Raw genomic sequence first — 22,888 nt, 5'->3', positions numbered from 1 at the left:
TGGTCAAGGTAAGCCTCACTGAAAAGGCGGTGTGTGAGCACAGTCTTGAAGGAAATGAGGGTGTGAACTCCACAAATATGAAGGAAGATTTCCAGGCAGAGGGAACAGCCAACGCTAAGGCCTGATATGGGAGCCTGCCTGGCAAATTCTGGGACCATCAAGGGGGCTAAGATAGCTGGAGCAGACGATGAGGGGAGAGTAGTAGGAGATGAGATGGAGTGATATGAAGGGCCAGACAAGGAGGGCCTTGTAGGCTATTCTAAGGACTTTACCTTTGCTCTGAGTGAAATGGGGAGTTATGGAAAGGTTTTGAACAGAAGAGTGATGTCAGCTGACATATTTTAAGAGCTGCTGTGGAAAACTGAAAGTCAACAGAGAACAGTAAGAAACTCTTGTGATAAGCCAAGCAAAAGATGTAAGTGGCTTGCGCAAAGGCGATAACAGCGTCTATGGCAAATAGTGGTCAGGTTTTGGATATATTTTCAAGTCCAAACCCACAGAATTTCCTGACAGATTAGATGTGGAATATGAGAGAAAGAAGCCCAAATTTTTGTCCCAAAAGATGGAAGTTGCCACAAACCAAAATGGAGAAGACCATGAGTGGACCAAGTTACAGAAAAGAGGAGATCAATTGGGAACATGTTAACTTTCAGAATCTTAATAATAAAAGAAACCCTAATACTGAAATTTAGCACGTTTGTGGGAAGAAATAATTCTTTTTTCTTTTAACTTTTAGGTTTGGGGCTACATATGCAGGTTTGTTACATAGGCAAACTCGTGTCACAGGGGTTTGTTGTACAGATTATTTCATCACCCAGGTATTAAGCCCAGTACCCAATAGTTATCTTTTCTGCTCCACTCCTTCCGCTCACCCTCCACCCTCAAGTAGGCCCTACTGTCTGTTGTTCCCTTCTTTGCATTCATGAGTTCTCATCATTTAGCTCCCTCTTCTAAGTGAGAACATGCAGTATTGGGTTTTCTGTTCCTACGTTAGCTTGCTAAGGATAATAGCCTCCACTTCCATTCATGTTCCCACAAAAGACATGATCTTGATATTTTTTATGGCTGCATAGTATTCCATGGTATATATGTAGCACATTTTCTTTATCCAGTCTGTTATTGATGGATATTTAGGTTGACTCAATGTCTTTGCTATTGTGAATAGTGCTGCAATGAACATTCACATGCATGTGTCTTTATGGTAGAATGATTTATATTCCTCTGGGTATGCACTCAATAATGGGATTCGTGGGTTGAATGGTAGTTCTGGGAAGCAACAATTCTTTTTGGTAAACTGCAGTTCATAAAGGGACTATTTTACACCAAAAAACCTACTTCATATTCCACTGGGTTTTTTTTTTTATTTTTTTGCAGACAAAGAAGTCCCCAAAACAGCTGAAGATATTATGATCCACAGTCATCCAGGAAAAGAATTCTGGATATTGGTCACTAACCTTCCAGTTCTCACCAAAAAACCGTGTCTCATTACCACCCTAAAACTGGTTGTACACAATAGTAAATTATACTTAGTATGAGTGCTGGCAGCCCTAGCTTATTAATAAAATAATTACAATAGAAACGGAAGCAAGGAGAGAAGAATTGGAATAAGACAGTCCAGTTCTATTTCTTTACTGTCTGTTTACACAAATGCCCTGCCCAAGGGAAGGGAGGAGAAAAGGGACAGCAATTGGCAATATGTCCTGAAACTCACTTCTAGCCAATTGAGAATTCCCAGCTGCCAAATAGCAGGTATGTTGAGGACCTTTTTTTTTTAATCATAGAAGCGTGAAACCACAGAACCCTTGTCTGTGCTTTGGTTTCATTCTCTCAGATTCTGTACCACTCAAACATGGCTCTCAGATGGGTTGTTTTCTACCAAGTTTCAATTTCTCTCCGCTCCCACCCTCACCTGCTTATTCTTTCAAGAGCCTCTGTTTGGTTCTCCCCACCCTATAATTCTCTATTCAACTCCAAGAAAGATAAGTCAAAATGCCACATTCTGAGTGGGGAGGAGCTATCTTCTCTTTTGGCTCTCACCCCACCCCTTGGCACAGTACAATTAATTATCTATTTGGCTTGAATTCAAATGTTTAAGTTCCCAACTTTCTCCCTGTGTTACTCGTTCTCGTCTTCCACGGATGTTCCAAACTTTGAGTCCCTCTCTCCTCTCAGAAGATGAATTCCTATCTTACTCAGCCAACGAAACAGAGACTATTGAGATTGCACTCCTGCAATACCTATTCCCTTCACCTCCAACTCATCTGGGTTCTTCTCTACCCTCTCCCCACTCCTTTTGTTTATCTCTTTTACTAATACTCGTGTGGCTGTATTTTGCCAGGCCCTGTTCTAGACTTTAGAGGTAACAGAGAAGAGACTTGCCTTCATGGAGCTTATATTCTAGTTGGGAGGAGCTAGATAACAAACACATGAATAAGGTAATAATAAATGCTACGAAAAAAATAGCAACTAGGTAAATCTAAGAGAATAGCACCTGTTTTAGATAGGCTGGCCAGAGAAAGCCTCTGAGGAATGAGGGGAGGGAGGGAATCAGACTCTGGGCAGTGGGAACAGCAAGGACAAAGAGCTTGAGGCAGCCTTGTGCTTGGCATCTCAAAGACTTGGCAAAAAGACCAGTGTGCCCAGGGCAGAGTGAACAAGGAGGGGAGTGGTAAGAGAGGTGGAATATGTAGCCAGTGCCCAGGTCATGTAGAATCATTTAATATTCCACCAATTATCCTCCCTCTTGAAACCGGAGATGCTCCATTTTTACAGTTTCCTTAACCTACGGATTTATTCAGTTATCTCCTACATTCCCCTCAAGTTAGCAGTAATCTGAAAGAAAAATGGGGCAGAAGCTTGTGTATCAAGCCTCTTTGCATCCATTTATACTTTTCCCTCTGCCTTAAAAACCTTCCCCTCCCTCCACCTTACCCTATATGGTAAACTTTTATTCACCTTTCAAGTTCCTACCTAAATGCCTAAATGTCTTTTTTTTTTTTAAGAAACAAGGTCTTACACTGTTACTGAGGTTGGAGTGCAGTGGCATGATTATAGCTCACTGTAACCTCAAACTGCTGAGATCAAGCCATCCTCCCACCTCAGCCTCCCAAGTAGCTGTGATTACAAGCATGCATCACCATGCCTGGCTGATTTTTAAATGTTTTGTAGAGACGGTGTCTCACTGTGTTGCCCAGGCTGGTCTAGAACTCCTGGCCTGAAGCAATCCTCCTGCCTCAGCCTCCCAAAGTGTTGGGCTTACAGGCATGAGCCACTACATTGGCTAAATGTCACTCTTAAGGCCATGTTTGATGTTTCTTACACAGAATTAATCAATATTTCATGTATATTCCATAGTACCATGTTGTGGTATTTACAACATGACAGAAAAAAACCACATCTGTCTCCCTAACTAGCTGCAAGGCAAAAACGATTTCTTACTCATTTATTTGTATATCTTTAGCCCTAACATTGTGCCTAGGGAATAATAGATACTCAATGGTATAGTACCTAATAAATGCTTACCATGCTGTCTTTTCTCTTTACTAGGTACAGGAATAGCGAGATTTTTGTTCTGATTCCTGCAATAGCCTTGGGCAAGTCTTCCCACAACTTCTCTTGCCTGCTGCAATTCATTCTCTACCCTAGAGCTTAGCAAACTACAGCCCAAATTTGGCCTTCTGCCTGTTTTTGTATTGCCTATGAGCAAAAATCATTTTTACATTTTTAAATTGTGAGGGGGAAAATCAAAACAAGATGAAGAATATTTTGTGACATGCAAAAACTATATGAAATTCAAATTTCAGTGTCCATAAATAAGGTTTTATTGGAACACAGCCACGCTTATTTATTTATGTATTGTCTAGTGCGGCTTTCAAGCTACAACAAGAGTTAAATAGTTGCAACAGAGCCTGTACAGCCAGCAAAGCCTAAAATATTTACTACCTGGAAATGTGCTGACTTTTGCTCTACCCAGCAGCAAGAATGGTCTTTTTAAGACAAGTGTAATTATATCACTCCCGTGGTTAAAACTTCTCATCTAAGTAGATGGGGTATGGATGGGCCAGGACTAAAGGCTGAAGGGTGTTAGGGTCAGGTGATGAATAATACCTGGGAGTGATGAGTTACATTTTTCTCTCTTCTTCTGTATGCTCTAAATTTTAGATAATAAAATGACTTAAAAAAGAAAAGCCTTCAGTTGCTTTTTATTGCTGTTAGGATAAAGAATACTTCAACATGGCCTCTAAGCCTTCACATGGTCTATTTCATACCCACCCTCCAAGGTAGTTGGAGTAGGAAGAAAACCCAGCAGACATGTATCTCCTCATATTCATGACAAAAGATTCAAAATTGTTAACTTTGTAGGATAAACTCAGTGTTTGAAGACATATATCTATGATATATGACTCTAGCTTGATTTGGCTAAAGTAATTCCCTGTTTTATTGGTAGCCCATGGAAAAAGGAGCCCATGATTTCTTTTCTTCTATTGTCAGTTCTCTCTCCATTACCTCACCCCCTCCTCACTCATTTAGTCTGCCTTTCAGCCTCATCCCTCCTCTGAAACAGCTCTTGCCAAAGTCACCAATGGCCTCTGTTTCACTGATCCAATAAACATCTTCAGTCTCATCTTCCTCAACCTTCTAGAACAACTTAGCTGTTGCTCATTCCTTTCAAAACACCCTTTTCTCTTGACTTATATGACAAAGCTCTTACAGTTTTTCTCCTACCTCCCTGATTACTTCTTGGTATCCTTTGAAGGCTCATTTTTGTTCACCAGCCTTTACAAGTTGAAGGTCCTTTTGTCTCAGTCCTAGCCATTTCCTCTTTTCACTGACTACCTTCACTTCTTCCTTAGAAAGTTGTCTTCACAGTCTTAAACCTCATCAACACACATCTCTCTCTTTTTTTTTTTTTTTAAGAGATGGAGTCTTGCTTTGTTCCCGGGCTGGAGTGCAATGGTGCTATCATAGTTCACTGCAGCCCCAAACTCCTGGAATCAAGCAAGACTTCTACCTCAGCCTACTGAGTAGCTGGAACTACAGGTGCACACCATCATGTATGACTAAATTTAATTTTTTTAAATTTTTTAATTGTTATGTATTTATTTATTTTTTTTTTAGGTGGAATTTTGCTCTTGTTGCCCAGGCTGGAGTACAATGGCAAGATCTCGGCTCACTGCAACCTCCGCCTCCCCGGTTCAAGCAATTCTCCTGCCTCAGCCTCCCAAGTAACTGGGATTACAGGCATGCACCACTATGCCAGGCTAATTTTGTATTTTTAGTAGAGATGGGGTTTCTCCATGCTGGTCAGGCTGGTCTCAAACTCCCGACCTCAGGTGATCTGCCCTCCTCGGCCTCCCAAAGTGCTGGGATTACAGGCGTGAGCCACTGTGCCCAGACTATTTTCATATTTTTTTTATAGCTGCAGGATCTCACTGTGTTGTCTAAGCTGGTCTCAAATTCCTGGCCTCAAGCAATTCTTCTGGATTGACCTCTCAAAGTGCTGAGATTACAGGCATAAACCACCATGCCTGGCTAATTTTTTATATTTTCAACCTAGGCTGCTTCTCTAGGCTCTAGAACTGCATTGTCAAATGCAAAAATCACTAGCCACATATAGCTGTTGGGCACTTGAAATGTGGCTAGTGCAACTGAGAAACTAAATCTTTTATTTTAGCTTAAATGTAAATAGCTACATGTGAGTAATGGCTAAAATACTCAGCAGTGTAGATACAGAACACTTCCATCATCACAGAAAGCTCTATTGAATAGTGCTGGATTTCCATATCAACATGTCTCAACTCAGCATGTCTAAAACCAAGGGATAGTTTTTATTCCCAATTCTGGTTCTCATCTAGTACTTCCTGTCTCAGTGTATGCCACAAGTGTTCTCCCATTTTCTCAAGCCACAGACCTGAGAATCATGTTTGACCTTATTTCTCCCTCATCTCTAAGATCTATTCAATCATCAAGTTCTATTCATTCCGTCTCCTAAATATCTCATCAAGCTCCCTTTCTTCCTTGACTACAGCCATGCTATTCAAGCTACCATCATTTCTCATAAATCTGATCACAAGATAGCACTGCTTGATGTCCTTCCTTAACTCTGCCTCCAAGCCCTTGAATGCCTGTCTCTGCCCATCCTTCAGTGGTACTAGGTACCACAGTCCTCTCCTTCTGTGAGACTCAGCCACACCACCTTTTTCAGTTTCCCTTTTGCCCTTCATGCTTCCTCTAGCACATGCTGTAGCATAGCTCCAAGGACCTCACCTTCACACCATGTGTCACCACTGTATTCACTGTATTCATTACGCTGGTTTGTGTTATTCAATTAATGTCAGTCTCTCCCACAATACTGTAACCCACAGGTAGGGACTCTACTCATCCTTGTTTAGCATGGATTCTTCAGTACTTAAAACAGTGCTCAGTCCATAATAGTAGAATGAATAAATAAATTAATTAATTAAAGAGTGACTAAATCAATGAATTATTCATTTGTCTGTAGCTTACATGATTCGAGTCAGTGTTTCCCAGTTCTATGGCCATAGATTATATCTGTCACCCCAAATAGCCATCTCATAAATGCCTACAAAAAGTTCTGATTGAATGAGAGTGAAAGAATCTATGGAATGTAAATCTCTTGCTGAAATACAGACCTAAAGTGCTCCCCTTCTGATGATTGGCCAATGGTGGTGTCTTTCATAAACAACTATATTTATGAGGCCGGGCGGTGGCTCGCACCTGTAATACCAGTACTTTGGGAGGCTGAGGCAGATGGATTACTTGAGGTTAGGAGTTCGAGACCAGCCTGGCCAACATGGTGAAACCCCGTATCTACGAAAAATACACTGGCCGGGCGCGGTGGCTCACTCCTGTAATCCCAGCACTTTGGGAGACCAAGGCGGGTGGATCACCTGAGATCAAGAGTTCAAGACAAGCGTGGCCAACGTGGCAAAACCTTGTCTCTACTAAAAATACAAAAATTAGCCAGGCTTGGTAGTGGCCGCCTATAATCCTAGCTACTCAGGAGGCTGAGGAAGGAGAATTGCTTGAACCCGGGAGGCAGAGGTTGTAGTGAGTGGAGATCGCACCATTGCACTCCAGTCTGGGCAACAGAGTGAGACTCTGTCTTAAAATAAATAAATAAAATACAAATACAAATACAAAAATTAGCTGGGCGTGGTGGTGAGCACCTGTTAACTCAGCTACTTGGGTGGCTGAGACAGGAAAATCGCTTAAACCCAGAAGGTGGAGACTGCAGTGAGCCGAGATGGTGCCACTATACTCCAGCCTGGGCAACAGAGTGAGACTCTGTCTCAGAAAAAAACAAAACAAAACAAAACAAAAAAACTATATTTATAACTACCGTGTTACCATGAGCATTTGAAAAAAAAAAAAGAAAATCTATGTGATGAGACTTTAGAAAGAAAAATTAAGGCTTCTCTATTGACAAGCAAGAGAATTTTAGCCTGAAATACTGAAAACAGGCTTCCAAGTGCCAAGAACTCACAAAGGCCCGTTGGCCACCAACGAAGTATGTCACAGCTTCCATTCTCCCCCTTGCAAAGGGGCTTTATTCTACTGTAAGGAATGTACATGTATTTCTTCTTGGTCATCTCTTAAACACACAGTGTTAGATGAGAATGAACTGAATGAACTGCATCCTAACCATTTTTAAATCATTTTTAAACTTGGGATTTATTCAAGTATTTTTCAAGAATACCTATGAAAAGCACACTGATTTTACAGCTACGTGGCCTAAGTTCCTTTGAGGAAAGGACCAGTTCTTAAAGTTCTGGGCATTCCCTTTAGCCTAGCACAGAATGTTTGACTCTCAATTACTAAATGAATGTAATTGTGTTGCTGCCACAAAAGTTTTTCTCTGAATAGCTAAAGATAAATAATTAGAAAAGGAAAAACTAGGCCGGGCATGGTGGCTCACGCCTGTAATCCAAGCACTTTGGGAGGCTGAGGTGGGCAGATTGCCTGAGGTCAGGAGTTCAAGACCAGTCTGGCCAACATGGTGAAACCCCGTCTCTACTAAAAAAAAAAAAAAAAAAAAAAAATTAGCTGGGCATGGTGGTGTGCGCCTGTAATCCCAACTATTCGGGAGGCTGAGGCAGGGTAATTGCTTGAATCAGGGAGGTGGAGGTGGCAGTGAGCCGAGATCACACCACTGTATCCAGCCTGGGCGACAGAGTGAGACTCAACTCAAAAAAAAAAAAAAGGAGAGACAAGGAGAAACTAACTCGATGATTTTATATCATCATTTAAATCCCACTTATGAGGAATTCATAACTCACTTCTAATAACTGTTATGTATGACATTTAAGTTTCTTATTGACAGTTGAGAATATTTCACCCCACCTCTTATTGTCGCCCAATGTACATTAATTGAGAAAGAGTAACTTTTTTTGTATTTTGTTAGGCAGCCCCTGACCCCCAGAACAGGTTCAGAGAGACTCCCAAGAGTAAAATTTGTAAAAGTCTTGGCCAAACTCAATTTTTATTGCTCTAGTTAAGGCCCAGAGGGAGCTTTTAAAAGGTCAGCAGAGAAGGTAAATTTAGGAGACTACAAAACTGAAAAAGGAGAGTAGTATCTGCTTAGAGAGAATTTTCACTTCGAACTGATGAGTCCTCAAACTGTAACCACTGAAGATTTTTTTTCCTAAAGTAATTGTTTTCTGAAATCTATTTTCTTTCTTTTTTTATTTTTTGAGATCTGAAGTGGTTTTACCTTTATTTCCTTCACTTTAAGTCAATCATGAAATTTCACAGTGATTTCTGGGGTGGGAGCAGAAGGGAGGCGGTGTTAAGAATCACCGGGGCTGTGGCCCGGTCAGCCCGCGGAAGTGGAGGCCGTGTGGGCCCTCACTGGGGCAGCTGGAGGAGCACGGACTGCCCCGCCAGCAGATAGGTGATGTTCCAAGAGCGTGAGAGCAGGTATGCGATGTCTTCCACAGCTTCCTGCTCGATCAGACCGTCCCCCGCGGTGACCAGTGAGTTGACAATCAGCTCAGCTGCCTTGGAGTCGCCCTCAGCAGAGATGATGGCCACCTTTTTCTGCTGCTCAGCCTTTTCCACCACAAATCTCGCCCTCTCTACTTCCTGCTGAGCCACCTGTTTGGCTTCCATCGCTTCTGTGAACTCCTTCCCGAAGGTCAGATGTGTCAAGGACACGTCGTCCAGGATGAGCCCAAAGGTGGCTGCTCGCTCCGTAAGGTCATTGCTTACCTACCTGGAGACCAGCTCTCTCTGGGTGATTAGCTCTCCAGCATCAAAGCGAGTCATCGCTGACTTGAGGATGCCGGTCGTGATGGACAGCAGCACACGCTCATCATAGTCCTCTCCGATGCTGGTGAAGATGCGAGAAACTGGCTAGCAATGGCCCAGAAGAGGATGCGCAGTGTGATGTTGACATTCTGTAAGTCTTTGCTACCGGTGATGACTGGCACTTTACGTGGTCGAGAACGGCAGTCAAAGATAATTGGTTTCTGTACCCAGGGGATGAGACAGTGAGTCCCTTCCCCTACCACAATGTCCTGTACTCCATGGAATCGGTCAAAGATGACAGCTCTGTGCCCAGCATCCACATTATATAAAGCAGAGTTCACCACGCCTCCTGCAACAGCTAAGGCCAGGCCAAACTTGCCGATGGACTCAAACACTTTGGCAGCCATGTTTTCTTCTGCTTGACCCTCTCACATCTGCTTCTACTCTGACCTCCACATGAATTCCCCAACCACACATACCCTGAAATCTATTTTCAAACATACATCACATTTACTACATCTAATAGAATAAATATGAACTTGAAAAAAGTAATCAAAGTATGCTTATACAAAAGAACCGACTATGGCAAATTCTCCCTGTCCATTTAAATACACATTTAGCCCAGCATGGTAGCATGCGCCTATAGTCCCAGCTACAAAAATAAATAAACATGCTTTCCTTTACCCCTGAATATCAATTTACATTCAAGTTTTCAATTTAATTCAATAAACACGACTGAATGTCTATTATGATCCAGTCACTGTCTGGGGCACATTTATGTGAAATGAAGTACACATAAAATCGAAGGCATTTGGCCAGGCGTGGTGGCTCATGCCTGTAATCGCAGTACTTTGTGAAGCCACAGTGGGTGGATCACCTGAGGTCAGGAGTTCAAGACCAGCCTGGCCAACATAGTGAAACCCCATCTTACTAAAAATACAAAAATTAGCCAGGTGTGGTGGTGCAAACCTGTAGTGTCAGCTACTTGGGAGGCTGAGGCAGGAGAATTGCTTGAACCTGGGAGGTGGAGGTTGCAGTGAGCCGAGATTGTCTGGGCGACAGGGCAAGACTCTGTCTCAAAAAAGAAAAAAAAAAAAGCACTATTTTAAGAACCCTATAGGTAGGAAATATTTTCATTGCCATATTCATGAAATTGGTACTTTTGTTCTCCTCATTTTATGAATGAGGAACTTGAGGCACACAGAGAAGTTAAGTAACTTGTCTGAAGCCTCCCACTTGGTAAGTGGCAGAAGCTAGAAGCTAGGATTTGAACCTAGATGCTTTGAGCTCAGAGTCTACATTCTTAATCCCTGTACTATTGTCCCTTTACCACTGTTCTATTCTTCAATACTTCTATACTGAGTACGAGAGAAGGCAAGGGGCCAGCCAGTGGGGATACAAAGGTAAGTAATTCAAAGCACATGCAATCTAGCAGAGGAAAACGTACCTACGAGCACATGAGTGAAATCAAATGCACTGGTGCTCTGGCTGAAGTCCACACAAGGGATAGTCACCTTATCCCCTGACCCTCCCAGGATGAGACAGTCATGAAAGCCCTCACTGGGAGGAGGGCTGATTAACTGAGTCCAAAAGATGAGCTCACCATCTTTGGTTGGTTCGGTTAGTGTATTTTCTATTTCACTTATTCGAAGCCTTGATTTACTAGGAAAAATTTTTATTTCATTGAAACTAAGTTTTATTGTCTACTATATCCATAGCAATATGAAATATACAAATAAGGCATTGTCTATGCTCTAGAGGAGCTTATATACTCAGGAGAGGGGAAATGGAGGCAGAAAGAATAATAACTATGTCTACCATTTATAGCACAATTACTATATGTCAGGCATCATGCTCAGCCCTTTACGAATATTTCCTCATATTATCTTCATTAACCCTATAGGAAAGTACTATTATCTCTATTTTACAGATAAACTAAAGCTTAGAGATGTTAACTTACCGACTGATTGAATAGATAACTTTCTAAAAACCTGCTATGTATGTGCTGGGTACAATTCTAAACTTTAGGGATACTATGGTGAAAAAGACAGATAAGTTCCTCCTGCCCTGCCCTGCTCTCTAGATGTTTTTATTCTTTTTGTTTTGTTTTGTTTTTTGTAGACGGGCTCTCACTCCATCACCCAGGCTGGAGTGCAGTGGCATGATCACAGTTCACTGCAGCCTCGACCTCCCCTGGTTTATGTGGTCCTCCCACCTCAACCTCCGGAGTAGCTGGGACTACAAGTGCATGGCACCGTGCCCAGCTAATATTTTGGTATTTTTTTGTAGAGATAAGATATGGCAATGTTGCCCAGGCGGGTCTCAAACTCCAGAGCTCAAGCTATCCGCCTACCTCAGCCTCCCCAAGTGCTAGGATTACAAGCGTGAGCCACTGTGCCCAGCTTAGAAGTTTTTATTCTAATTGGGGAAGAGAGATGATAAACAAGTAATTAAGATAAATGCTGTGAAGACACTAAAATAAGATAGTGCAATAGTGACCGAGGTGGGGCATTTTAGAAATAATGGTGAGGAAAGTTCTATCCAAAGAGATGACATTTGAACAGAGATCCGAGAGACAAGAAGAAACTATCCTCAGAAGTCCTGGATGAAAAGGGTCTCAGGCAGAGAGACGAGCAAATGCAAAAACCTTGGAAGAGTGAGGTTGGCATGCTGGAGAGGCAGAAGAAAGGCCAGAATGGCTAGAGCAGAGGGCCTCACCCCAAATCACACAACTCATAAATAGCAGAGATGATTCAAATCTATGCCTGCCTAAGGTGAAAACCACTATGTAATATTGCCTAAAAAAACAAATAGAATGTTCTACACATTGTCATCACTGGGTGTGTTTTTAGGTTAACCTGAGCAATATCCAAAGGCAAGGGAACATATGGAATGAAAAGTCGAAAGAGAGGAAACTCTTGCAAACAGAAAGGCTTCCTCTAGAACAGGAGATACAAAGACAAATAAGGCATTGTATGCACGAGCTGTATCAAACCCCGCTTCATTAAACTCTGGTCTTAATCTCCACCCATTATGCATCCTCAATTCTTATCTTAGACTGAAATCCCTTGCAGGGGTGATGGAATGCAGCTTTGATACTTCAGATTAGAAATTCAGATAAGTGTAATCTAAAAATTTCTTCCTGCTTCTCCCAGGTGCCAGCAGAGAGCTATTCAGTCTGAAGGGTTCACTCTTCTGGTGGCTCCAAGAGAAGAGCCATCTGGGCAAGAAGGCAGCAGCCATCTGGACAAGAAGTTCTGCAGGAGGTGGTGCAGAGCTGGCTAGTCAGGCTGTGATTAAACTGGTGTGTGAGTGGTAAGTTCAGACAGGAGCTGTTACTGAGATACTAATCATAAGGTAAGTGGCAGAGAACCAAACTGTGGGCAGAGCAGGTTCAAGTTGCTAAGCAAGCTGTCATAGACAAGGAGGGCAGAAAACCTTAGCGAAACATAACACCACAGATGAATCTAAGACAGACCCGTTGTTCTGACACCTAGCTGGGTCAGATGAGCCCATTTTTACTCGAGTCAGCCTGGAGTAGCTCCAGGCTAACTGGGTAGCTCTGCTCCAAAGAAATCTCAATTCGTAATAAAAGATTGGGCCCCTCCCTGTATCCAGGCACACAGATTGTCATACTCTAGCTCAGCTGGGAGAGGAAGTTTAGCCCAATTTCCCTGCTGATAGTTGGCATTAAAGAAGGTGCTTTTCCAGAGTACGGTCTGTATTTTCTGCCTGCCTGATCTGTGGGTGGTAGGCAAAGGTGCACATCTACTCTGAGATCTATAAAGGCAGCTCTTCTGAAAAATGGACTGAATTGTCAACTGCATTCTTTCATGATGTGATTAGAAAAAAACCATGTGTAGTAGTAATAGGAACTACCTTTGATTTTTAAGTTCCATGACAGATCTTGGAAGTATACAACATATAATGTCTTATTAAATCTCAAAACAACCCTATGAAATTGATACTATTAATATTCCCAGTTTACAGATAAAGAAATTCGAACTTAGATAAGTAACTTATACAAGGGGTACAAGTGAGAAATAGTAACAGGTCACTGTAATGCAAAAGCCTGTGTTCTTCATTTTTTAAATCAACTTTATTGACATATAATTTACATACAAAGTAATGCACGTATCTTAAATGTATAGTTATTTGAGTTTTGCCAATGTATACACCCTTGCAAATACAAACAGATCAAGCTATATAACATTTCCTTCATCCTCATACCCCTTTGTATTAATCTTCTCTACACTGGCAACCACAGATCTGCTTTCTGATGCCAGAGAGTAGTTTTCCATGTTCCAGAATGTCATATGAATAAAATAAAATAGTATGTACTCTTTCGTGTTGCTCTTCTTTTGTTCACCATAATGTTTTTGTTGTTGTTGTTGTATTTTGGGGGGAATTATAATTTGAAATTCCTGTACCCTACACGGATAAGTATCTGTTTCTCAAAGAGAGATTTCAATTTTCAGTCTGTCTCCCCATTTTTTTTCTTTTCTTTTTTTTTTTTTTTTGAGATGGAGTTTCGCTCTTGTTGCCCATGCTGGAGTGCAATGGCACAATCTCAGCTCACCACAACCTCTGCCTCCTGGGTTCAAGCCATTCTCCTGCCTCAGCCTCCCAAGTAGCTGGAATTACAGGCATGCACCACAACGCCCGGCTAATTTTGTATTTTCAGTAGAGATGGGGTTTTTGCATGTTGGCCAGGCTGGTCTCGAACTCCTGACCTCAGGTGATCCACCCACCTCAGCCTCCCAAAGTGCTGGGATTACAGGCATGAGCCACCACACCTGACCTCAGTCTCATTTTTATATACATTTTAAAAGTCATATGAATAAGATCAAACCTTGCTTGTATTGTACAAAGCAGAATTACCATCTGTTTACCTCTTACGGTGTTATATTTTTTAAGTGTGTAAGGGTTTTCCGAAGCTTTATTGAGGAATAGCTGACAAATACAATTATATATATTTTAGGTATACAACATGATGCTTTGATATACATATAAATGGTGAACTGATTACCATGATCAAGTTAGTTAACACACCCATTACCTCACATAATTACCATTTGTGTATGTGTGGTGAGAACATTTAAGACTTACTCTCTTAGCAAATTTCACTAGTCAGCATAACCTTTTGAGATTCATTCATGTTATTGCATATATCAGTAATTCATTTCTATTATTGCTAAATAACTTTCCACTATTTATATGTACCATGATTTTTGTACCCATTCACCTACAGAGAGATATTTGGGTTATTTCCTATTTCTCTGGCTATTGTGAATAAATAAACCTGCTATGAACATTTATGTACAAGCCTTTCTGTGAACACATTTTCACTTTTTTTTTTTTTTTGAGACAGGGTCTCACTCTGTTGCCCAGGCTAGAGTGCAGTGGCATGATCTTAGCTCACTGCAACCTCCGCCTCCCGGGTTCAAACTATTCTCCCACCTCAGCCTCCCCAGTAGCTGGGACTACAGGCACCCACCAGTGTGGGCCCAGCTAATTTTGTATTTTTTGGTAGAGTCAGGGGTTTCACCATGTTGGCCAGGCTGGTTTCAAACTCCTGACCTCAGGTGTTTGATCCACCCACCTTGGCCTCCCAAAGTGCTGGGAGCCACCGCACCCAACCTGTTTTCACTTTTCTTTGATACATATCTAGTAACAGAATTGGTGGGTGTATGTCTACCTTTATTTTAAAAATTGGCAGACTTTTCCAAGACGGTTGTACTGTTTCACATTCCCACCAGCAATGTACAAAAGAGTTCTGGTGCTCCACATATTTGAGAATACTTGATATTGTCTGATAACTTGTGATAAGCATCTTTTCATATGCTTATTGGCCATCTGTATTTTTTTGTGAAGTATCTGTTCAAGTGTAAGCCCATCTTTAATTGAATTATTTATTATTGAGTTGTAAGAATTTTTTTATAGATTCTGGGAAAATGTCCTTTAACAGACATGTGTATTGAGAACATTTTCTCCCAAAGGTGCATTGCTTTCATTTTTTTTTTAATTATTTATTTTTCAATTTTTTAAATTTTACTCTAAGTTTTTGGATACATGTGCAGAACATGCAGGTTTGTTACATAGGTATACATTTGCCATGGTGGTTTCCTGCACCAATCAACCCGTCATCTAGGTTTTTTTTTTTTTAAGGTGTGCACTTTTATTCAGCTGGTCTCAAGTCAGTGTACAGGTAAGCCCTGGCTGCCTCCACCCACTCCCAGGGAGACCGAAAGCCTTCATACATCTCAAGTTGAGGGACAAAAAAGGGGGCCACAAAGGCTGATCATTCAAAATAAAACAAAATAAAAAAGTGTTAAGGTGAAGATTTTTAAAAATTGGCATTACATAATTTACATGAGAGCAATGCTATCACCTCCCCTGTGTGGATGTGGGAGAGGACTGGGCCATTCTCCTTAGAGAGAAGTGGGGCGGCTTTTAGGAGGGCAAGGAACTTCCTGTAACAATGCATCTCATGATATTTGGAATGACTATTTTTTAAAAAAAGAACAACGTACAATCAATGTCCTCGGCCACATTGTAGAACTCTGGGGGATGCTCGCTCCAACGACTGCTGTCACCTTCACCATTCCAGTTTTTAAATCCTGAGTCAAGCCAAAAAAAAAAAAAAAACCAAAACAAAAAAAAAACAAAGCCATGCGAATCTCATATTGTTTTCTGCTCAAGTTAGGTTTTGACAAGAAAGGGTGTAATGTAACTAAGTCACAGTCCGCCTAGAAGCATTTGCAGTGGACAGTGGAGGGGCCGGACTCGTCATACTCCTCCTGCTTGCTGATCCATATCTGCTGGAAGGTGGACAGAGAGGCCAGGATAGAGGTGCCGATCCACACGGAGTACTTGCGCTCGGGAGGAGCAATGATCTTGATCTTCATCGTGCTGGGGGCCAGGGTGGTGATCTCCTTCTGCATCCTGTCCGCGATGCAGGCCAGAGTACACGGTGGTGCTGCCAGACAGCACTGTGTTGGAGTACAGGTCTTTGCAGATGTCCACGTCACACTTCATGATGGAGTTGAAGGTAGTTTCATGGATGCCACATGATTACATGCACAGGAAGGAAGGCTGGAAGAGTGCCTCAGAGCAGCAGAACCGCTTTGATGATGACCTGGCTATCATGCAGCTTATAGCTCTTCTCCAGGAAGGAGCTGGAGGCCCCTGTGGCCATCTCCTGCTCGAAGTCCAGGGCGATGTAACACGGCTTCTCCTTGATGTCATGCACGATTTCCTGCTCAGCCGTAGTGGTGAAGCTGTAGCCGCGCTCCGTGAGGATCTTCATGAGGTAGTCAGTTAGGTCCCGGCCAGCCAGGTCCAGACACACGATGGCGTGGGGGAGGGCATACCCCCCGTAGAAGGGCACAGTGTGGGTGACCTCGTCACCAGAGTCCATCATGATGCCAGTGGTACGGCCAGAGGCATACAGGGACAGCAGAGCCTGGATGGCCACGTACATGGCTGCCGTGTTAAAGGTCTCAAACATGATCTGGGTCATCTTCTCACGGTTGGCCTTGGGGTTCAGGGGGCCTTGGTCAGCAGCACGGGGTGCTGCTCGGGAGCCACACGCAGCTCATTGTGGAAGATGTGGTGCCAGATCTTCTCCATGTCGTCCCAGTTGGTGACGATGCCGTGCTCGATGGGGTACTTCAGGGTCAGGATGCCTCTCTTGCTCTGGGCCTCGTCATCCACATAGGAATCCTTCTGACCCATGCTCACCATCACGCCCCGGTGCCTGGGGCGCCCCACCATGGAAGGGAAGATGGCCCAGGGGTCATCATCGCCCGTGAAGCCAGCCTTGCACATACCGGAGCTGTTGTCAATGACGAGCGCCGCGATATCATCATCCATGGTGAGCTGGCGGCGGGTGTGGACAGGCCGCAGAGCAGCCAGGGCAAGGCTCTGTGCTCACCAGGCAGACATGGTCTTGGCAGTCCATCATCTAGGTTTTAAGCCCTGCATGCATTAGGTATTTGTCCTAATGCTCTCCCTCCCCTTCACCCCCACCCTGGAAAGGCCTCAGTGTGTGATGTTCCCCTCTCTGTGTCCGTGTGTTCTCATTATTCAACTCCCACTTATGAGTGAGAACATACAGTGTTTAGTTTTCTGTTCCTGTGTTAGTTTGCTGAGAATGATGGTTTCCAGCTTCATCCATGTTCCTGCAAAGGACATGAACTCATTCTCTTTTAAGGCTGCATAGTATTCCATGGTGTATATGTGCCACATTTTCTTTCTCCAGTCTGTCATTGCTGGGCATTTGGGTTGGTTCCAAGTCTTTGCTTTAGTAAATAGTGCTGCAATAAACATACGTGTGCATGTGACTTTACAGTAGAATGTTATAACGCTTTGGGTACATACCCAGTAATGGGATTGCTGGGTCAAATGGTATTTCTGGTTCTAGATCCTTGAGGAATTGCCACACTGTCTTCCACAATGGTTGAACTAATTTACACTCCCACCAACGGTGTAAAAGCATTCCTATTTCTCCACAGCCTTGCCAACATCTGTTGTTTCCTGACGTAGAATCGCCATTCTAACTGGCATGAGATGGTATCTCATTGTGGTTTTGACTGGCATTTCTCTAATGATCAGTGATGATGAGCTTTTTTTCATATGTTTGTTGGCTGCATAAATGTCTTCTTTTGAGAAGTGTCTGTTCATATTCTTCACCCACTTTTCAATGCAGTTGTTTGTTTTTTTCTTGTAAATTTGTTTAAGTTCCTTGTAGATTCTGGATATTAGACCTTTGTCAGATGGGTAGATTGCAAAAATTTTCTCCCATTCTGTAGGTTGCCTGTTCACTCTGATGATAGTTTCTTTTGCTGTCCAGAGGCTCTTTAGTTCAATTAGATCCCATTTGTCAATTTTGGCTTTTGTTGCGATTGCTTTTGGTGTTTCAGTCATGAAGTCTTTGCCTGTGCCTATGTCCTGAATGGTATTGCCTAGGTTTTCTTCTAGAGTTTTTTATGGTTTCAGGTTTTTCATTTAAGTCTTTAATCCATCTTGAGTTAATTTTTGTATAAGGTGTAAGGAAGGGGTCCAGTTTCTGTTTTCTGCATATGGCTAGCCAGTTTTCCCAGCACCATTTATGAAATAGTGAATCTTTTCCCCATTGCTTGTTTTTGTCAGGTTTATCAGAGAGCAGATGGTTATAGATGTGTGGTGTTATTTCTGGGGTCTTGGTTCTGTTCCGTTAGTCCATATATCTGTTTTGGTACTAGTACCATGCTGTTTTGGTTACTGTAGCCTTGTAGTATAGTTTGAAGTCAGGTAGCATGATGCCTCCAGCTTTGTTCTTTTTGCTTAGGATTGTCTTGGCTATATGGGCTCTTTTTTTGTTCCATATGAAATTTAAAGTAGTTTCTTTTCTAATTCTGTGAAGAAAGTCAATGGTGGCTTGATGGGAATAGCATTGAATCTATAAATTACTTTGGGTAGTATGGCCATTTTCACAATATTGATTCTTCCTATCCATGAGCATGGAATTTTTTTTCCATTTGTTTTTGTCATCTCTTATTTCCTTGAGCAGTGGTTTGTAGTTCTCCTTGAAGAGGTCCTTCACATCCCTTGTAAGTTGTATTCCTAGGTATTTTATTCCTTTGTAGCAATTGTGAATGGGAATTCACTCGTGATTTGGCTCTCTGCTTGTCTATTATTAGTGTATAGGAATGCTTGTGATTTTTGCACATTGATTTTGTATCCTAAGACTTTGCGGAAGTTGCTTATCAGCTTAAGGAGTTTTTGGGCTGAGACAATGGGGTTTCTAAATACACAATTATGCCATCTGCAAACAGAGACTATTTGACTTCCTTTCTTCCTATTTGAATACCCCTTATTTATCTTGCCTGATGGCCCTGGCCAGAACTTCTAATACTATGCTGAATAGGTGTGGTGAGAGAGGGCATCCTTGTCTTGTGCCGGTTTTCAAAGGGAAAGCTTCCAGCTTTTGCCCACTCAGTATGATATTGGCTATGGGTTTGTTATAAATAGCTCTTATTATTTTGAGATATGTTCCATCGATACCTAGTTTATTGAGAGTTTTTTGCATGAAGGCATGTTGAATTTTATTGAAGGCCTTTTCTGCATCTATTGAGATAATCATGTGGTTTTTGTCATTGGTTCTGTTTAAGTGATGGATTACGTTCATTGATTTGCATATGTTGAACCAGCCTTGCATCCCAGGGATGAAGCTGACTTGATCATGGTGGATAAGCTTTGGATGTGCTGCTGGATTTGGTTTGCCAGTATTTTATTGAGGATTTTTGCATTGATGTTCATCAGGGATATTGGCCTGAAATTTTGTGAAGTTTTTTTGGTGTGTCTATGCCAGGTTTTGGTATCAGGATGATGCTGGCCTCATAAAGTGAATTAGGGAGGAGTCTTTCTTTTTCTATTGTTTGGAATAGTTTCAGAAGGAATGGTACCAGCTCCTCTTTGTACCTCTGGTAGAATTCGGCTATGAATCCTTCTGGTCCTGGGCTTCTTTTGGTTGGTAGGCTATTAATTCCTTTCTCAACTTCAAAACTTGTTATTGGTCTATTCAGGGATTCAACTTCTTCCTGGTTTAGTCTTGGGAGGGTGTATGTGTTCAGCAATTTATCTATTTCTTCTAGATTTTCTAGTTTATTTGCATAGAGGTGTTTATAGTATTCTCTGACGGTGGTTTGTATTTCTGTGGGATCAGTGGTGATATGCCCTTTATCATTTTTTATTGTGTCTATTTGATTCTTCTCTCTTTTCTTCTTTATTAGTGTAGCTAGCGGTCTATTTTGTTAATTTTTTCAAAAAACCCGCTCCTGGATTCATTGATTTTTTGAAGGGTTTTTCATGTCTCTATCTCCTTCAGTTCTGCTCTGATCTTAGTTATTTCTTGTCTCCTGCTAGCTTTTGAATTTGTTTGCTCTTGCTTCTCTAGTTCTTTTTTTTTTTTTTTAGACAAAGTATCACTCTGTCCCAGGCTGGAGTGCAATGGTGGGATCTCGGCTCACTGCAGCCTCCGCCTCCCAGGTTCAAGCTATTCTCCTACCTCAGCCTCCCAAATAGCTGGGACTGCAGTCACCCGCCATCACGCCCAACTAATTTTCGTATTTTTAGTAGAGACAGGATTTCACCATGTTGGCCAGGCTGGCCTTGAACTCCTGACCTCGTGATCCACCCGCCTCAGCCTCCCAAAGTGCTGGGATTACAGGTGTGAGCCACCGCGCCTGGCCACTTCTCTAGTTCTTTTAATTGTGATGTTAGGGTGTCAATTTCAGATCTTTCCAGCTTCCCAATGTGGGCATTTAGTGCTGTAAATTTCCCTCTAAACTCTGCTTTAGCTGTGTCCCAGAGATTCTGGTACATTGTCTCTTTGTTCTCATTGGTCTCAAAGAACTTCTTTATTTCTTCCTTCATTTCGTTATTTACCCAGAAGCCATTCAGGAGCAGGTTGTTCAATTTCCATGTAGTTGTGAGGTTTTGAGTGAGTTTCTTAATCCTAAATTCGAATTTGATTGCACTATGGTCTGACAGACTGCTATGATTTCCATTCTTTTGCATTTGCTGAGGAGTCTTTTACTTCCAAGTATGTGGCCAGTTTAAGAATAAGTGCCATGTGGCACTGAGAAGAATGTTTATTCTGTTGATTTGGGGTGGAGAGTTCTGTAGACATCTATTAGGTCCACAGCTGAGTTCAAGTCCTGAATATCCTTGTAATTTTCTGTCTCATTGATCTGTCTAATATTGACAGCGAGGTGTTAAAATCCCCCACTATTATTGTGTGGGAGCCTAAGTCTCTTTGTAGGTCTCTAAGAACTTGTTTTACAAATCTGGGTGCTCCTGTATTGGATGCATATATATTTAGGATGGTTAGCTCTTCTTGTTGCATTGATTCCTTTACCATTATGTGATGCCCTTCTTTGTCTTTTTTGATCTTTGTTGGTTTAAAGTCTGTTTTATTAGAGACTAGGATTGCAACCTACTTGCAAGCAAAAAAAAAAAAAATGCTTTTTTTTGCTTTCCATTTGCTTGGTAAATATTCCTTCATCCCTTTTTTTTGAGCCTATGTGTGTCTTTGAACATAAGATGGGTCTCTTGAATATAGCACACTGGTGGGTCTTGACTTTTTATCCAATTTGCCAGTCTGTGTCTTTTAATTGGGGCATTTAGCCCATTTACATTTAAGGTCAATATTTTTATGTGTGAATTTGATGCTGTCATCATGATGCTAGCTGATTATTTTGCACATTAGTAGATGCAGTTCCTTCATAGTGTCAATAATCTTGTATTTCAGTGTGTTTTTGCAGTGGCTGTTACCAGTTTTTCCTTTCCATATTTAGTGCTTCCTTCAGGACCTCTTGTAAGGCAGGCCTGGTGGTGACAAAATCCCTCAGCATTTGCTTGTCTGGAAAGGGTTTTATTTCTCCTTTGCTTTTGAAGCTTAGTTTGGCTGGATATGAAATTCTGGGTTGAAAAATTCTTTTCTTTAAGAATGTTGAATTTTGGCCCCTACTCTCTTCTGGCTTGTAGGGTTTCTGCAGAGAGATTCGCTGTTAGTCTGATGGGCTTCCCTTTGTAGGTGACCTGACCTTTCTCTCTGGCTGCCCTTAACACTTTTTCCTTCATTTCAACCTTGGAGAATCTGATGATTATGTGCCTTGGGGTTGATCTTCTCGAGGAGTATCTTTAGTGGTGTTCTCTGTATTTCCTGAATTTGAATGTTGGCACATCTCACTAGGTTGGGGAAGTTCTCCTGGATAATATCACAATTGATTCCATTCTCCCTGTCACTTTCAGGTACACCAATCAATCATAGGTTTGGTCTTTTCACATAGTACCATATTTCTTGAAGGCTTTGTTCATTCCTTTTCATTCTTTTTTCTCTAATCTTGTCTTCACACTTTTTTTCAGCATGGTGATCTTCAATCTCTGATATCCTTTCTTCCGCTTGATTGATTCAGCTATTGATACTTCTGTATGCTTCCTGAAGTTATTGTGCTGTGTTTTTCTTTTTTTTCGGCTCCATCAGGTCATTTATGTTCCTGTCTAAACTGGTTATTCTAGTTAGCAGTTCCTGTAACCTTTTATTAAGGTTCTTAGCTTCCTTGCATTGGGTTAGAACATGCTCCTTTAGCTCAGAGGAGTTTGTTATCACCCACCTTCTGAAGCCTGCCTCTGTCAGTTTGTCAATCTTATTCTCCATCCAGTTTTGTGTCCTTGCTGGAGAGGCATTCTGGTTTTTGGAATTTTCAGCATTTTTGCGCTGATTTTTCCTCATCTTCATGGATTTACCTACCTTCGATCTTTGAGGCTGATGACCTTTGGATGGGGTTTTTGGGTGGGGGTCCTTTTTGTTGATGTTGTTGTTACTTTCTGTGTGTTAGCTTTTCTTCTAATAGTCAGGCCTCGCTTCTGCAGGTCTGCTGCAGTTTGCTGGAGGTCCACTCCAGGCCCTGTTTGCCTGGATATCACCAGTGAAGGCTGCAGAACAGCAAAGATTGCTGCCTGCTCCTTCCTCTGGAAGCTTTGTCCCAGAGGGGCACCGGCCTGATGCCAGCCAGAGCTCTCCTGTATGAGGCGTCTGTTGACCCCTGTTGGGAGGTTTAATGTGTAGCTT

At 42.0% G+C, this 22,888-nt stretch overlaps 2 pseudogenes; both read right to left on the bottom strand.

Annotated features, from left to right (window-relative positions):
- Positions 1 to 6,667: 6,667 nt before the first annotated feature.
- Positions 6,668 to 9,743, bottom strand: LOC100989808 (prohibitin 1-like; annotated as a pseudogene).
- A 5,679-nt stretch (positions 9,744 to 15,422) lies between these two features.
- On the bottom strand, positions 15,423 to 17,148 carry LOC100979812 (actin, cytoplasmic 1-like; annotated as a pseudogene).
- Between the last annotated feature and the right edge of the window lie 5,740 nt (positions 17,149 to 22,888).

This window comes from Pan paniscus, chromosome 1, assembly GCF_029289425.2.
Source record: "Pan paniscus chromosome 1, NHGRI_mPanPan1-v2.0_pri, whole genome shotgun sequence".
Classification (NCBI taxonomy): Eukaryota; Metazoa; Chordata; class Mammalia; order Primates; family Hominidae; genus Pan; species Pan paniscus.
This window is presented reverse-complemented; position numbering and strand designations above follow the sequence as displayed.